Source organism: Ranitomeya variabilis, chromosome 4 (assembly GCF_051348905.1).
Source record: "Ranitomeya variabilis isolate aRanVar5 chromosome 4, aRanVar5.hap1, whole genome shotgun sequence".
In the NCBI taxonomy this organism is placed as follows: Eukaryota; Metazoa; Chordata; class Amphibia; order Anura; family Dendrobatidae; genus Ranitomeya; species Ranitomeya variabilis.
In genome coordinates, this window is record NC_135235.1 from 75,867,564 (window position 1) to 75,873,563 (window position 6,000).

Here is a 6,000-nt window from a genome sequence, read left to right on the forward strand (position 1 = left end):
TAGGCTTCTTCTAGCCTATTAATATCAGCCCACAGCTTTCTGCTTTGCCTTTGCTGGTTATTAATTATAGGGGGCCTCATGTCATTTTTTGGGGGAAGGTCCCTATAAACATTAAAAGCTAAGTATACAGCTGTGAGCTGATATTAATAACTTTTTGAAGCTCCATGGGTATTATCCCCTTCTAAGGCTATAAACATCAGTCCCCAGCTGTCAGCTTTACCTCAGCTGGCTATAAAAAATTTGAGTACCTCACACCATTTTTTTCTTTTAGTTATTGAATTATTAGCTAAATACATCAACATTAACCTAAGCATGCACTGCACTAAATATATATGTGTCTGACATCTTTTTATCTATCTACAGGGTGGGCCATTTATATGGATACACCTAAATAACATGGGAATGCTTGGTGATATCAACTTCTTGTTTGTGGCACATTAGTATATGGGAGGGGGGAAACTTTTCAAGATGGGTGGTTACCATGGCGGCCATTTTGAAATCGTCCATTTTGGATCCAACTTTATTTTTCCCAATGGGAAGAGGGTCATGTGACACATCAAACTTATTGAGAATTTCACAAGAAAAACAATGGTGTGCTTGGTTTTACCGTAACTTTATTCTTTCATGAGTTATTTCCATGTTTATGACCACTTATAAAATGTTTTCAAAGTGCTGCCCATTGTGTTGAATTGTCAATGCAACCCCTCTTCTCCCACACACTGATAGCAACACCGCAGAAGAAATGCTAGCACAGGCTTCCGATATCCGTTGTTTCAGATGCTGCACATCTCGTATCTTAACAGCATAGACAGTTACCTTCAGATGACCCCAGCATCTCAAACAACGGATACTGGAAGACTGTGCTAGCATTTTGAAGTCGGCCATTTTGGATCCAACTACTACTGTTATAGAAACTCATAGCCACACCAAGACAGCTTCTCACCATCAAGTGGACCATAGGACATAGGAACCCTCTTTGTAGGCCACTTAAAATCTGCAGTTTTAAAAGGTCTAGATCAGAGGGCAAACCATTAGATAGATCAGCATCCACTAAACACGGCACTGTGCACTACCTATATACAGTGGGGGAAATAAGTATTTGATCCCTTGCTGATTTTGTAAGTTTTCCCATTGATAAAGACATGAACAGTCTATAATTTTAAGGGTAGGTTAATTTTAAAATTGAGAGATAGAATATCAAAAATAAAATCCAGAAAATCACATTGTATAAATTACATACATTTATTTGTATTTTGCAGTGAGAAATAAGTATTTGAGCCCTCTGGCAAACAAGACTTAATACTTGGTGACAAAACCCTTGTTGGCGAGCACAGCAGTCAGACATTTTTCTAGTTGATGATGAGGTTTGCGCACATGTGAGGAGGAATTTTGGTCCACTCCTCTTTGCAGATCATCTCTAGATCATTAAGATTTTGAGGCTGTCGCTTGGCAACTTAGAGCTTCAACTCCCTCCATAAGTTTTCTATGGGATTAAGGTCTGGAGACTGGCTAGGCCACTCCATGACCTCAATGTGCTTCTTTTTGAGCCACTCTTTTGTTGCCTTGGCTGTATGTTTTGGGTCATTGTCTTGCTGGAAGACCCAGCTATGACACATTTTTAATGTCCTGGCGGAGGGAAGGAGGTTGTCACTCAGGATTTTTTTTACGGTACATGGCTCCATCCATTCTCCCATTGACGTGGTGAAGTATTCCTGTGTCCTTAGCAGAGAAACACCCCCAAAACATAATGTTTCCACCTCCATGTTTGACAGTGGGGACGGTGTTTTCTAGATTATTATTATTATTATTCATTTTTATAGCGCCATTTATTCCATGGCGCTTTACATGTGAAATACGGGGCAAATATAGACAAATACATTAAACATGAGCAAAAACAAGGCACACGGGTACATAAGGAGGGAGGACCCTGCCCGCGAGGGCTCACAGTCTGCAGGGGATGGGTGATGATACACTAGGATAGGCAGCATTTCTCATCCTCGAAACACAGCAAGTTTAATTGATGCCAAAGAGCTAATTTTTTGTCTCATCTGACCACAGCACCTTCTCCCAATCACTCACAGAATCATCCAGGTGTTCAATGGCAATCTTCAGACTGGCCTGCACATGTGCCTTCTTGAGCAGTGGGACCTTGCGGGCACTGCAGGATTTTAAACCTTTACGGCGTAAAGTGTTACCAATGGTTTTCTTGGTGACTGTTGTCCCAGCCACCTTAAGATCATTAACAAGTTCCCCCCATGTAGTTTTAGGCTCTCTCGTTTGCATGGTGCCCCAGATCGATGTCGATTGACAGTCATTTTGTATTTCTTCCATTTTCTTACTATTGCACCAACAGTTGTCTCCTTCTCACCCAGCATCTTCCTTATGGTTTTGTAGCCCATTCCAGCTTTGTGCAAGTCTATGATCTTGCCTCTGACATCCTTATAAAGCTCTTTGGTCTTGCCCATGTTGTACAGGTTAGAGTTTGACTGATTAATTGAGTCTGTGGACAGGAGTCTTTTATAAAGGTGACTATGTAAGACCGTTGTCTTTAATGCAGATAATGAGTTGATTAGGAGCGTCTACCTGGTCTGTTGGAGTCTAAACTCTTAATGGTTGGTAGGGGATCAAATGCTTATTTCTCACTGCAAAATGCAAATAAATGTATATAATTTATACAATGCGATTTTCTGGATTTTATTTTTGATATTCTATCTATCAATGTTAAAATTAGCCTACCCTTAAAATTATAGACTGTTCATGTCTTTGTCAGTGGGCAAACACAAAATCAGCAAGGATCAAATACTTATTTCCCCCACTGTACATCAATATCTGATTGGTGGGGGTGCGGCACATGGTTCCAATGCCGATCAGCTATTACCGCTGGTGGCCAGAAAATCTCAGATGCTGCTATATCATCTCTATTGTATAGTGGCTGCAGCCGGGTACTGCACATACATCCCCTATTCAAATGATTGGGTGTCTCACCCACACCAATCTTAGAATCATAGAATGTTAGAGTTAGAAGGGGTCTTAAGGGTCATCGTGTCCAACCCCCTGCTCAATACAGGATTCACAAAACCATCACAGACAGATATCTGTCCAGCCTCTGTTTGAAGACTTCAATTGAAGTAGAACTCACCACCTCTCATGGCAGCCTGTTCCACTCATTGATCATCATCACTGTCAAAAAGTTTATTCTAATATCTAATCTGTATCTTCTCCCTTTCAGTTTCATTCTACAGTATTGCTTCTCGTGTTTCCATGTGCAAATGTGAATAAGGATGGTCTCTGTACACTGTGACATCCCTTCAGATGTTTGTAGACAGCTATAAAGTCTCCTCTTAGCCTTCTGTTTTGCAAGCTAAACATTCCCAGATCCTTTAATCATTCCTCGTAGGACATACTTTGCAGTCCGCTCACCATCCTGGTAGCTATACTCTGAACTTGCACCAGTTTTTTCAGCCTTTTTTAAATTGTGGTGCCCAGAGCTGGACACAGTGTTCCAGATGCGGCCTGACCAAGGAGGAGTACATGGGGATAATTACTTGACGTGATCTAGTCTCTATGCTTCTCTTAGTACATCCTAGAACTGTGTTTGCCTTTTTTTGCTGCTGCATCACACTGTTGACTCATGTACGGTTTGTGATCTATTAGTATACCCAAGTCTTTTTCACACGTGCTGGTGATTTGCTCTATTCCTCCTATTCTGTAGATAGAATTTTTGTTTTTCTTGCCCAGATGTAGAATCGTGCATTTCTCCCTGTTAAATACCATTCTATCAGTCGCTGCCCATTGTTTAAGTTTATCTAGATCCTTCTAAATCCTTTCTCTGTCTTCCCTAAGGTACACTTCACACTAAGTGACGCTGCAGCGATACAGACAACGATGCCGATCGCTGCAGCGTCGCTGTTTAGTCGTTGTGTGGTCGCTGGAGAACTGTCACACAGACGGCTCTCCAGCGACCAACAATGCCGAAGTCCCCTGGTAACCAGGGTAAACATCGGGTTACTAAGCGCAGGGCCGCGCTTAGTAACCCGATGTTTACCCTGGTTACCATGGTAAAAGTAAAAAAAACAAAACACATACTCAAATTCCGGTGCCCGGTGTCCGCTTCCCTGCACTCCTCCTGCATCCTGTGTCAGCGCAGAACATCTCCGGCATCTCCCACAGAGCAGAGCGGTGACGTCACCGCTCTGCTTTACGGCCGGCACTTACACAGGATGCAGGAGGAGTGCAGGGAAGCGGACGCCGGGCACCGGAATGTGAGTATGTGTGTTTTTTTACATTTACAATGGTAACCAGGGTAAACATCGGGTTACTAAGCGCGGCCCTGCGCTTAGTAACCCGATGTTTACCCTGGTTACCAGTGAAGACATCGCTGGATCGGTGTCACACACACCGATTCAGCGATGTCAGCGGGAGATCCAGCGACGAAATAAAGTTCTGGACTTTCAGCAACGACCAGCGATCTCACAGCGGGATCCAGATCGCTGCTGCGTGTCAAACACAACGATATCGCTAGCCAGGACGCTGCAACGTCACGGATCGCTAGCGATATCGTTGTAAAGTCGCTTAGTGTGAAGGTACCTTAATGTTAGTTTTCCCTCCTAGCTTTGCATCGTCTACAAATTTGATTAGTTTACCTTCAGTTCCCTTATCTAGATCATTTATAAAAATGTTGAACAACACTGGGGTCAGGATAGAGTCTTGTGGTACTCCACATGAAACACTCTTCCAATTGGATGTGCAACCTTTTGTTACCACTCTTTGAGTACTATCACTGAGCTAGTTATGAATACACCTAACTGTAGCCTTGTCAATCCCATACTTGGTCATTGTTTTAATAAGGATAGTGTGAGATACTTTATCAAAGGCTTTACTGAAGTTGAGACATGCTATATCTATCGCATTTCCCTGATCCACCCAGTCAGTGATTCCATCATACAAGGAAATTAGATTAGTTTGACATGACTTGCTTGCCACAAACCCATGCTGGCTCTGGTTAATTACTGTATTCTTATCCAAGTATTTACATTTACTTCTGATATAGAAGTAAGGCTGGCCTGTAATTTCCTGGCTCCATCTCCTTTGATTTTTTGAAGATATTGACAACATTGCCCTTCTCCAATCCTTTGGGACTGCTCCTGCTTTCCAGGATTCTGGTTAGTGGTTCTGCAATTTACTTTGCTATCTCTTTCAGCACCATGAGATGTAAGCATGGTGGCTCAGTGGTTAGCACTGCAGCCTTGCAGCGCTGGGATCTTGGGATCAATCCCTACCAAGGACAACATGTGCAGGGAGTCTGTATGTCCTTCCCTGAGTTTGCGTGAGTTTCCTCTGTGCTCTCTGGTTTCCTCCCACATTCCAAAGACATACTGATAAGGAAATTAGATTGTGAGCCCCACTGGAGACAGCAATAATAGCTAAGTGCTCCCTCATCATCCCTCTGTTTATAGATAGTGTGGATTCTGTTATTCCTTTGATAGCACCATGAAGATCAATTGATGTTACTTTTACTTTCTTAGAGAAAACAACATGCAATTTAGGAATTTCAAAGTTCAGCCTTCTCACCATCATTTTTGACCACTTCACCCTTTTCATCCTGTAAAAATTCAGTAACATCTTTGACTTTTCCTTTGCTTTTGACATACCCCCAAATCCTTTTTTATTGCTTTTTGTCTCCCTCGCAAGCCTCACTTCCTTACTAGCTTTAGCTCTTCTAACGCTTGCTCCACATTTCGTGCAGACAGCATTATATTCTTCTTTAGATATGCCCCCTCTTTCCATTTAATATACATTTTTTTTCCTTTTTAACAAGTGATTAAATTCTGTGTTCATCCATCCTGGTCTCTTTAAATGCTTCCAATTCTTCCTTCTTTTCGGGATTGTTACTGATTGAGAAGTGAGAATTTCATTTAGCAAAATCTCCCATCCTTCTTGGACATTTCTGTCCTTTAGAAAACTCAGCCATTGGATCTTTCCTACCCTCTTTCTGAGTTC